Source organism: Sphaeramia orbicularis, chromosome 4 (assembly GCF_902148855.1).
Source record: "Sphaeramia orbicularis chromosome 4, fSphaOr1.1, whole genome shotgun sequence".
In the NCBI taxonomy this organism is placed as follows: domain Eukaryota; kingdom Metazoa; phylum Chordata; class Actinopteri; order Kurtiformes; family Apogonidae; genus Sphaeramia; species Sphaeramia orbicularis.
The window spans coordinates 38568544-38581477 of record NC_043960.1 but is presented as its reverse complement, the minus strand read 5'-3'; the positions used below and the strand labels follow the sequence as shown (position 1 = coordinate 38581477).

At 38.5% G+C, this 12934-nt stretch overlaps 1 protein-coding gene across 1 annotated transcript in view; it reads right to left on the bottom strand.

The window, feature by feature from the left end:
• The window catches only part of lingo3a (leucine rich repeat and Ig domain containing 3a), a 47271-nt gene extending 34932 nt beyond the window's left edge, over nt 1-12339 (bottom strand). Inside the window, exon 1 of the mRNA XM_030131933.1 lies at nt 11761-12339. The gene's annotated coding sequence lies outside the window, so the exon portion shown is untranslated. The remainder of the gene's footprint in view (nt 1-11760) is intronic.
• Between the last annotated feature and the right edge of the window lie 595 nt (nt 12340-12934).

Below are 12934 nucleotides of genomic sequence, written 5' to 3'. Positions count from 1 at the left end.
AGGGGGTCCATAGAAAGAGGTTCTGATAAGTCATTTCAACTTAAGACAAAAGAGAAAGAAAGAAAAAAAAGAAAAAGCATTGAAAGTTAGGGATGTAACACTATAGCAGAGAGATGGAAGGGAAAGTGAGCAGAGCGGCTTTTGAAGGAGATGAGGAGGGTTCTGACAGCGTGCTGTCTTACAGGCCGACTGTCACACAGGCAAACCGATCCCTGATTCTGTGATCAATGTTTTTCTAAGAAAAAACTGAAGTGACATGAATAATTCATTTCTAATCAAATGACACACTTGTGAAGATGAGTGAGGCAGCAGCGCCTCGCAAACAGTTTCACAGTGAGTTTTCTGGCTCCCATGATAAATTCATAGTGTTCCCCTGATGACCAGAAGCAACTTATCCTTTCACCTTTGAGTGTGCCATACAGCACAGACTACACCTGACAAACTAAGGGACTGTGACAGCTACTTGTTTATATACATATTAATGCACAGGGAGTTTGCAAAGCTATTCATAGATATGTACTGTAGATCAACAGCTTGTGATCTATACTGACATGCACACTCTTCAACAGCATGCAACCCGCCTCCACGTATAAAAATGGACAGAGAATACAGACTGTACCAGCTCTTTGGTGAGATGAGTATATCCTCTATAATGCCCCAAACAACAGAGGAAAAGACTTAGTGGAAAAAAAACAACTGTGAGTCAGTTCAAAGAAAAGACTCTCAGCAGACTACTTCTGATCAAACAGCTCTGACAAGCAAACTGAGTTTGTATGTTCCCAAGGAAAGATAGGAAAATGAGGAAGAGGAGGAAGCCACAGTCTGTTAGGCACAATCTGATCACACCCATCTGTCACAGTTACACATGAACACATACAGCTGCAGATTTATTAGTTCAAATGATGCAGAAACAAAACAAGAGGGAGATTTTCTTGCTGGCTCTGACATGCTTTTCAGATGACAGGCTGGAAAAAGCCTCTCGCCTAAAAATATAATGCTGCCCACTCTGGGGCAGCACAAAAGAGACAGAGTTACTCCACAAACAGTTCACACAGAAAAATGATAAATAACCTTAGCTCTGTGACAGAAAACCAAAAACATGTGATCCTGTTTATTAGCTTATAATACACATACCACAGTGTCTGTTCAGTCTGGGTTTTGTTAAAACAGGTTTTGTAATTATAATAACTAGCCATATTATTTTGAATATAAATCAGTTTTCAAAGCTGTGGGATGTTTTACAAATTCCAAAAGTGAAACATTCAGAGTGAATCGACTTCTGCTTTTCATCAAACTCAAAGGTCACTTGAAAATAGCAGCCCGCTCAAATTAACATCTCGATAATGAAGTAATGTGCTACATTTTTTGTCAACTGGCAGATGGTCTTAACACCTTCGAGCTACAATCTCAAGAACACTAATGAACATAGTCACAACAACAGGACATTTCTGACCCCACTGCAACCTCAACATCATTAAGTCATAAATTAAAGAGGAAGAACATATATTCCTCTGATCATCAAAATCTCATATAATGATGCAAATACATCTTGTTTACACTTAGCATCCAGCAAGGTAGCTACATGTTGTCTTAGTGCTGCAGAGAGCAAAGGATTTGCTCCAGTAGAAGGCAGTGCTTATGTGTTCAGTAGTGTAAGCATCTATGATCTATTACAACCCAAAATGAGACATAGTTAGAACAGCGTGGAAAAGGCAAATTAAGAATGCAGCAGTATTAAAATGTACTTCAACGTGTATTTCATTGCAGACATTTACAAATATACATCCATTCCTCATCCTTAGGCTGCAACATATTCAAGAAATGTTGGAGAAGAGGACATTTAGGCCTAGTAATGAGCTAAAATAACAGGTCATTATGATCATGATCAGGTTCAGGTCTAATCCTGTAGGAGCGAAGATGGGTCAAGGATTGCAAGTTTATGTCAAGTGAAATTTATTGAAATGTTTAAAGTTAACGCTGAAAAATAGTGGGATTTGGATATTTCAGCCTCTACGGCGCCGAACAAAATTAAAATATTCAAAGACTGTGAATGTATTTGAGTATGTAAAGCGCACAAACCTGTGGTCCCTCAGACGACACCACATCAACAACCACAGGAATACTGTCGAGTTCTACAGCCAAGTAAATATACAGGGTGTCCCAAAAAAACTGACATCATTTGAGATGTCCATATCAGAGTGACTACATGGTCAGGAGAAATGATACTTCATAGGATTGATTTTGGACATAAAATGTTTTATTCTACAAATTTCATACGAAAAATTCTGGGGGATGATAATTTTATAATGTTCCAAAGTTACACACATCAAGTCGGTAGTGGAGTTCCTTTCCGACACAAACAGCCTTCCTCTTGAAACTTCTTATGCCACGTCCAAATCTGCTTTCCTGTTGGCACTTGTTTATGAAATTTTCTAACAAATTCACATGAGCATTAACATTTGACTGAGTTTGGGCGTATGTCAATACACAGAACGCCTTTTCTGTTGCAGTAAATGGCAAGTCTATTCCTGAAAGCAGAACAACAATAATGATTACACTTTTTTGAGCAAACAAATTTTAAACAAATTATTACCTCCGCCAAGGAGGTTATGTTTTTGCCAGGGTTTGTTTGTTTGTTTGTCTGTTTGTTTGTTTGTTTGTCTGTCCGTTAGTGTGCAACATTACTCAAAAAGTTATGGACAGATTTGGATGAAATTTTCAGGGTTTGTTGGAAAAGGGATAAGGAAGAAATGATTAAATTTTGGTGGTGATCGGGGGTGGGGGGGCCCACGGGGGGGGCCACTGATCAGCCTTGGCGGAGGTCTGCGCTCTCCGAGTGCTTCTAGTTAGGTGATGAAATGATGCCAAATTTTTTGGACACTCTATCTATTGATGTACTCCATTTTAATTGGCATCTTCTGTACTATTCCAACTTCTCCTTATTTGAGATTGTGAAAGAAACACAATAATAAAACTAGAAAAGCACTCGGAGAGTGCAGACCTCTGCCAAGGCAGATCAGTGCCCCCCCCAATGTTTGTTTGTCAATTTGTCTGTCTGTGTGCAAGATAACTCAAAAAGTTATGGACGGATTTGGATGAAAATTTCAGGAAATGTTGATACTGCCACAAGGAACAAATGATTAAATTTTGGTGGTGATCGGGGGTGGGGGGGCCATGGGGGCCCACTGATCTGCCTGTGTGGAGGTCTGCGCTCTCCAAGTGCTTTTCTAGAAAAGACGGTGCAGACCTCTGCCAAGGCAGATCAGTGAGCCCCCATGGCCAAACAAACCAGACAAACCAACACTGGCAAAAACATAACCTCCTTGGCAGAGGTAATAATGTTTACAAGAAGTTCCAGGACATGATGATGGATATTAAAGCTGTCCCTTCCTCTCAGAAAACTAGATGTAAACTGATAGTGGATGGTTAAACACTAATAAAAAGGACAGTTTCTAGAAGAAAAGAAGCAGATGTATTATTTTTGACTTCATTATAATTTCAGTGGCTGTTAAGATGAACATCAAAACCAACATCAATGGTGCCAAAAAAAGACCCAGTCATATAAATTTACCATGAGAATTAAGTGAAAGAACAAAAAGACAATCGACGCAGAATCACATATCACATCAGGTTCAAATTCCAGCCCATACTCTCCTATTTCATGCATCCCTTCATCCGGAGCGCAAACAAAAAAGCAGCCACAAATGCAACAACTGAAAAAAACAAACAAACAAAAAAAAAACATGCTAAAGACCCAATTCACAAAGCAAGAAAAAAAGAAGGCGTATCAGAAAGGTCAAATGAAGCAAAGACAAATGGGAAGAACAGCCTCAGCGAGTCGTTCAATCTCAACCCTGTGTTCTACTGATCTCCACTTGAGGAAAATGATTCGATCAGCTGATTATCTGATTTATGTTCAACGGCTGAAAAAAAAAGGATTGAAGTCGTCTTTAGTTGTGGCAGTATGATGCACAGAACAGAGGCGCAGTAGGGTTAGACTGAAACGGAGAAGCATAAAGGCATGAATGTTTAATCTTCACTCATACAGACGGCTCAGTGGGATATTCAAAATAGGTTCAGTAGGTTCAAAGACCAATTTCTTAATGAGGACGAGTGGATGAAGTGTGGGAGAAGCAGACAATACTAGAAAAAAAGACCCAAACATGCTGTGCTGATTCCACAGATCCACATCCCGTGTGCAGGACTATTTATTTCTGCACAACTAATTACATTAATGTTGATCTAAACGCATCATCATCATCATCATCATCCACCGACGGATGACTGAATCATTCAGAGCCGAGCCCGGTCCAACACACTGCTAACTGACAACATTCAGGATCCATTTGAAGAATGATTAATTAATCGAGTGCTTAATGCTCTCGCAGAGTGTTAAGTGCATCTGACCACAACACGTAAAGTTCTCATTAGAGTAGAAGTCATTAGTAGGTTCTGGACCTGAGGGACATGGTGACAAAAAAATTATGCTTTTGATCGACAAGTACTTAAAAATCAATTAAAGAGGCTGGTCATGAGTGTGTATATGAGGTTCCACAGCTACAGGCGACTGAATCTGATTCAACATTTTAATCATTAGGTGTTGTTTCTGTCTTCAGCAAATCATATTTCAGGTCTGAAACAAAGGAAAATGATTCAAGTGGGAGCTGAGACACATCTCGACACTTAGAGCAAGTCTTACAAAAGGAAAAAAAAACCCACAAAAACAAAGCATGCTACACGATCTGAGCTAATTCAATCTTGTTGGTAATTACATAATTGAAGTGTGATGATTAAAGAGCGGCGTCACGTGATGAGCCCGTGGAGACACTGTATGCAATGTGTGTGTAACTGGAGTCAACCCACAGGACTCAGCTGCTTCCACGCAGGAGTACGAAGTACAGTAGGATACGTCTGCTCGCCTCAGCTGCTTCAACTACGACTGGACACAAAAACATAATAATATCATCTTCTTCATCTGTCACTCAGTGAAATCTATTCAATTATACAAATCCACTCATACGTTATTCGTATGTATACTGTACATTAGAATTCTCAGATGAGCGGATGTTTTCCTCACAGCTGAGAGGAAAACATTTTGAGAAACACTTCAGCATCATGTTTTTCTACGAGTAGAAGAAAGTATTTAAAACAAACCATGTTTGGAAATCAGCTATTTACTAGCTTCTCACTCAATCTGTCTCATTTTGTTCTTGTGAAAAGCCAAAATAGTTTTCAACACCGACTGAAAAAAAGGCAAAAAACTTTTTAGATATTTTTTGTAGAGACGGAGCAATTAATCTGTGTTAATAAGATGTTTTACAAACTACCAGTATGTGGAGAATTTGGGTCCAATTGCTGCTGGTGGTTAATATTAGACTTCTAAAACAGAATTACTGACTGAGGGAAAGTTAAAATTGAAGATGTAAAAGCTGCAGCTAGAATCATTATTTCTTACATTTTAGTTAATATTCAGATTTACTGTTTAATTGCTTCGACTACCATATCATCATAAACTCATATATTAAGGAAAAAGAACATGATGATAAGAATCTTACATAATGATGCAAATACCTCTTTAATGTATCTCTTATCTTATATGTATGTGTGTGTTCTGCAGGCAGTGCTTATGTGTTTACCAGCATAGACACCTGTGATCTACTGCAAATAAGAAAAAAACTGCAATGCAAATTAAAAAAGAATGCGATAATGTTAGAATATGTTTTGTATTTCATTATACACAGTATTAACACAACATATTTTGTGTTTTGTCTGGTTGCTTTCAGTTATAAATATTCATCGACTCCTAACATTCAAAGGTTAAAACAGGGGCTAGAAATGAGTTATAATTAAAAAATAATGTGATTAGAGACAAGTGAGTTTAAGATTTGGTCAAAAATTACAAAAAAAAAAGCTCACATTGAGGGAAAAATGTAAAAACTGCAACTAGAATCATCTATTTCATAAAGTTAGTTTTATGTTCAGATTCAGATTTATCCATTTCTACATTTCATTCATTTCTTTATTACTGTCATTACTTTCACTTAGATGCTCAGTGGTTCATATCCCAGCTTTTAATAAAGTCGCAGACTTATTTTCCATCAGTGTGATTACTTTTTTTAAAGGAATATCTGTTTGAACTTTTTCCCTCCCCTGAACCATCGTTATTATATTGTCCTTTATAAATCCATTATTGCTTAAACCTCTCATTTTTTGTTGGAAAAAAAACCAACAGATGCCCTTGATATCTCATTTCTATACAGTTCATATGACTCCAGACATACAAGGTTATATTTAATTGATCAATATAATATGGATTGGATGCAGTTACGGTCAAGGGCTGGCTGTGGAGAATTCAGAAAATGTGTGGAGACTACGGTTAATCAGCAGTGTAGAAAAGAAACACTGCAGCAGATTGTATAGAAATGCCCTTTCCTCTGGTTAACTGCTCCCTCTGGCTTACATTTCATCAGAAGATTGATCACAGTTAGCATTACTAGTGTAGAAAAATGGCCTGTATCGAAGAAAAATTAGACAGAGCAGAGGGTTCTGGTGTGGACTGTAGTTATACACCAAGGTCAGGTAATGTTCACAGTGTATTGAACCCAAAAAACTGCTTCGATTACACAGATTAATGATGATTAAATATTAGGAAAAAAAATAGAAAAAAAAATCTAAATTGACTATTTGCTCTTTTGAATTAAAACAAAAAGCAACTCATCTGGAAAATATGCACTTGTAGGGCGTATAAGTGCTAAAAAAAAAAAGACTAATTTTCTTGAAATGTAATATGTAATGTTTAAGCCCATAAAACAGTATGAGTGGTAGAATCCTGATGAGAGAACAGGCAGGGGCCTTGAACTCCATTTTCTACATTTTCAATCTCAGTCACGATGGCCGATCCATACTGGAGAATATTGTTTTATGGCTTTCAAGTCTAAGCACTTCAAGCTGCCAGCAGCAATAGAAATATATAAAATGAAATGAACCAGAGAGAGTGACAAGTGTATAAACTCTTGAAATACCCCGTGCTTCACCCCTGCAACACACTGTGATGATGGAGACGCTTTGCTCTCAAACAAACGCAAGACATCCTGTACAGTTTTAAGGATTTTATAAACCAAAACCAGAGGACGGTAAACAGAATGCCTGTGTAATCGGTGTGAGATGCAGCGAAGTGAGATTCCTTATCTTTCCTCTCAGTGCTTATGTAACACCATAGCTATCTTATCATGCATTCGTTCATCTGAAGACTCCAGAAAACATAAAATATGCAGCATCCAAAGCACAAAAGTGTTTTTCTCACCCCTTTGCCTCCTTTTTTGTGTCTCATCTCAGTCCTCTAGCGACTGCCCGGTGAACTCACAAAGACACTATCACCAGTAAAAATGGAGCAACTTTATTTAGACTCCACTTCAACCAAACGCTGAGAGGAAACTGAACTAAGAATAGAAATAATAAAAGGAAAATGTAGTTTATAGGAGTGTTCAAGATCCACACAAATTGGCTTTGGTGGCCAGTTACAATGCAGCACAACTGCAGTGTGAGTATTGTGTTATAAAAAGCCTTCACAATTAAATACCATGGAATCTGATAGAGCTCTAAATTACAGAATAAAGTGTATTTTGTCTTATTTAGGATGAGTGGGCTGTGGTATAAATTGCATCATCTTCTCGAAGCAAAAACAGTCAGAGAAGATAAATGGACTTCTCCACATCAGAGCACTTTTATTGCTCTGATGTATTGTACATCGGTGAGGCATCGCTTTGGCTCTGATCCTGTTGGGTTTTTCAAGATCTATAACAAAAGATACTGTTGTAAAGAGCGGCTCCGTTAGAGCCATTTAAACAAACGGCCCTAGAATCACAAACTGCACCACACAACGATTCATCACTGCACTGCATTAGTAATTTCTGCCTGTTTTAAAGAAGTTTATAAAACCTTAAAAAAAAAAAAAAAAAAAAAAAAGCATTGGTGTGACTAGGAATGGGCAATAAAATAGATTTTATACTGCTAAAAAATTACCTTGGTACAGATTTTCCATTCATCTCAAGGAATGGTTTTGATTATATTCTCTACTAAAACACAAAATGTTTGCTTGTTTTCCATAATTTTACTAATGTGTACTTTAATGTGGTTTTGGGCGTTTTATCTCTAGATTTAATAAATGCTGCTTGTTTGTCATATTTTGAAAGAAGAGAATAAAATCACAAATAAACATCTTTCATGATTGTTTAGGTAATTTTATTGAGTCTTTTATAAAAATGTAAATTTTTAATCTTCATTATATCTTTTATGAAGAACGTGAAAAGGACGAATTTCCATCTTTCCATCACAACACATCATTTTCATCTTATCCCATTACTTATGTTGTTTTCATCTTTATTTCATTGTTTGTGTCATTTTTATCTTCGCATTTTTGGTCTTCTTGTATCTTTTAAGAAGAATACAAAACTACAAATAACCATATTTTATGCCATTTCATCTTGTTTCATCTTTTACTTCATTTACATCTTATTGCATAACTTTTGTTTTTGTCTTTTATGTCACTTTGGTCTTGTACTATTTATGTTGTTTTCATCATTTACATAATTTTCTTCCTGAGTTGATTTTTTTCCCACATTTTTGTCTTGTTATATTTTTCAGTAAGAATTGCAAATAACAGTCTTTTACGCTATATTTGGATTGTTTTGCCTTTTCCATTATTTTCATCTTATTGCATTATACATGTTTTGTTTTGGGTTTTTTTGCCTTGTTTCATCTAATGCATGTAATTTCACAACATTTTTTCTTGTTACATCATTTATGAAGATTTTAAGACTACAAATAAATGTCTAGTTTTTTCAACTTTCATTCAAAAAGACTAAAAATCAGCTTAACCCTTAAAGATCCAAACAGCCAAAACCATCTACTGATGTAAAATATTTAATATCTGTTGATCCACTTATTCTATCAATACATGTAAATAACTGAAATGTAAAATATAGTTTGTCATCTTTTCATGGTCATCAGATATGACCCATTTGGACATTCAGAGGCTCCATAGTGAATGTGGAAACACTGTCATCTTCTACAACATTGATTCACCAGTAAAACCCATGGGGTTGGATCAATGACAGTGGATGGAGATGCTTGTTTTTACGTTCAGTTAATGATATATTTTGTTGAAAAAGTCAATTTTTCCTCTTTTTTTTATTTTGATGTAAAAACCTTTGAATTTACTCTGAGTTTTATAAATATCTACATAATCAGTAAATTAAATATAGAAAAATGCACGAGTTACACTAAACACTGACTCAGGAGGTAGAGCAGGTCGTCTAATAACCAAAGGACTGGTAGTTCGAATCCCGCTCTATCCTAGTCATGTGCCGTTGTGTCCTCGGGCAAGACACTTCACCCTCCTTGCCTCCAGTGTCACTCACACTGGAGTATGAATGTGTATGAATGTTCGGTGGTGGTCGGAGGGGCCGTTTGGCACAAACTGGCAGCCACACTTCTGTCAGTTTGCCCCAGGGCAGCTGTGGCTACAGATGTGGTTTACCACCACCAGAGTGTGAATGTGAGAACGAATGAATAATGGATCAATAATGTAAAGTGCTTTGAGTGCTTTTAAAAGCAGTATAGAAATCCAATCCATTATTATTATTAAAAAACTCAAAATACATTAGATAATATTATAATAAATAGGGATAAATCAAATAAGAAAATGTCAAATAAAGACAAAAATTCATTTGGGAACTACCACAAATGTAACACTAGGTTATTATGAGTTAAACTTAAACAAAAAGGCAATTTCCCAGCCATAACATAGAGACCCTTGAATGGGGCTGATCTAAGTATCACTACATGTCTTTTAGAGCTGTGTGTTTTCAAGCCCCGTTCAGTGACAGGCAGCTGATCATTCTCTGAGGTAACCAGGTCATCCCGGCCCCCGCCATCACCATAAATGTCAAATGAAGCAATCATGTTTGGAAATAAAACAACTTGTAAGGCCCAGATGCTCTCTAAGCTCTGCATTAAGGTTACATCCCCATCTGAACATCTATAATGGCATTACAGTATCCAGTGAGTGGGAGGACTGCCAGAGCACACAGGCCCATGATCGCTCCAGCTGGACATCTTATCGGCGACAGCTGACATGTCGGCGTGCCTGCAGGTATCTGACAGCCACTCACAGGGACACTTTCTCCTTCCTCCTCCTGTTCTCCTCTCTTTCCCCCTTCCCCTCCTCCTCTTCGTCATCGTTTTTGCTCCGCACTGCCCTCTCCGTAAGAGCAGCGATGTCCTCATCTTGCTGACAGCAGATGCATCTCTGCTTTACTCACCTCATAAATACTCCAGAGTTGAAAACAATGAGGCTGGCCATTGGCAGTTTTAAGCTGAGGCGATGTCACTATTGAGCCTGGCTGACAGTTTTATGTGCAGCAAAAAGGATCAAAATGAGAAGGTAAGTGTAGGCACAGTAATGGACAACACTAACCAGGCTGATTCAACAATGCACTCTGAGGACCACACAGACCTGTCAGCAGACATTTCATTACTGACATATAAATCTGTCAAATACAGAGGCTAAGTGGCACCGGGGGACCATTAAGTGCTGTTGTATAATTGCCTTCACTTTAATATAGCGTTCTTCCCTTTTGATCTTCTATAAAGCTACTGAGGTACGCAACAACCAACAAGGAAAACACATATAGGACGCGCTCACTAAATATACAATCTAATGTAAATTTGATGAGACAGTTTTGAAAAATTAAAGCAAAGTTCTCTTTTAATGGAAATGCCATGCACATGAGGAGGGACAGTTAGACTCTTTATTGTGCTGACTTTTTTTTTTTTTTTTGCAATGACTGGTTTCACACTGACCATTTGGTTTGGGAAAAGCAGGACATTTGGTTAAAATCATGAACTGCCACAAAAAAGCACTGCTTACAAATCTGGTAACTATTAGTACATGTGTGCATTATGTTGAATACATGCAATAATGGTAATAATGTACAGTTAGTTGCACGTTTTAGGGAATATATGCAAGAATTCCCTGAACGGATAATAAAACAGGAGAATAACTGAATTTTAGAAGTGCACTAAGAACTGAATGGAGTCAGATTAAGCAGCAGAGATGGGAGAGGGCTGAGTGAACACAAGCAGAGGCTTAGATGTGTCACAACGACGACAGGAACCAAGCCTCTCACACTGGGATGACTGCAGGGATCGATCAAAGGCTGCCATCCCCTTTCCACACCATGTTTAGATCATTATAACCTAATTGAGAAGTGGCAACTGAAGACACAAACAGAGACGGAGGCAGAGGCAGAGTCGGAGTCAGTGTGTTTGCGTGAAGGTACAACGCATTTCAAGGATGACAAACACACACACACACAAAACACACACAGACACACAAATAGCCAATGTGGGATAATGACACCCTACGTCCATCTGAGTTAGAGAACAAATCGATCAAACAGGACTGCACCACAACAGTGTGAGGAGCAGCTAGGGACATAAACTATTGTCTGTGTGACCACACGGAGTGAATCTCACACTCATTGGGTCATCTGTGGAGGTGACCTGGATGAGAGGGAAAACACACAGGGGAACACTAGAGAGAAACCCCACGATACGAAAACAGAGGTGTTCAACAACTAATGAACCAGCAGAAGTATGTGTGTGTGTTACAATTGAGTGTATGTGTGTGTGTGTGTGTGTGTGTGTGTGTGTGTGTGTGTGCGTGTGCGTGTGAGGAAAGATGGGAAGTTGGCTCACCCAGGACCAGAACTTGAGAGGCGCTCCATCCACATCTGTAAGCCTGGAGGTGCTCTGATCACTGCTGGCCGGCTGCTCTTGTTGGGTCTGCACTGGATAATGCTGTTTCTCCAGCCTCTCCAGACACTGAGCTTCCTCCTCCTCCTCTTCTTCTTCTTTTTTCTCTTCCAGAAGCAGCAGCAGAAGCAGCAGCAGCGGTGGTAACAGCAGCTGGACTGGACTGCATTCACTCACCTTCCCTCCCCCGTCTCTCTTCCTCTTCCTCCCTCTCTCTCTCTCTCTCTCTCTCTCTTCACAGCGCGTCTGCTGAATTATCTACCCCTTCCCAGATGGAGTCTCTGGCTTCCCTCTCCTCTTTCTTTGTGCTAAAAAGGCAGCAGGAGCTCTTCTCCCAGCGGGCTCCCAGCTTTGCGTCTCGGAGAAGCGGTGAGGGCTGCCACCGGCGGCGGCAGGCGGCTCGGAGTGATGCTGCTCTCGTTATTGGGTTGCATGTGTGTGAGTGTCCTGGCATTTGTGTGTGTGGGTTGTAGAGCGTGGTGTGTGTGGGTGAGTGTGTGTGTTTGTTTGACAGAGGATCCGGCTGCTGTTCATTGGGGCTCATCTGCACTGTTGCCTCTCTCTCTCTCTCTCTCTCTCTCTCTCTCTCTCTCTCTTTCTCTGGCTGTTCCGTGCTGCATTCACGTCCTCTGCCTGTGAGGGAAAACAGAGCTTCCCTACTTAAAAATTCAACTTGCTTCATCTTGTAGCTGGTGGGTAAATACACTATACCCTACTCTCTAGAGACAGCAGAGATGTATGGATATTTTTGCAAGCTGCAAATAAATACAAAATCTCAAAAGATTAAAAAAAAAAAAAAAAAAAGAACCATAACATAGGCGAATTTGGTAGAGTCTAAATGCACAAATTCAATCCAATCCAAGCACTTTAAAACAACCACAGTGGACCAAAGTGCTGTACAGAAAAAAGTGTAGAGTAAAAAAAATACAAGAATAGATTAAAATACATAGAACAACTGTAAAAAGTAAAATAAGAAATAAATAAATAAAAATACAGAAGAATAGATAAAACCAAAATAAAAGACTAAAATACAAGAATAGATTAAAAACATAAAAAGCTGTACAATTAAAAACAACAAAAAATAAGAACAATAAACCAATACCAAGTAAAACAATTG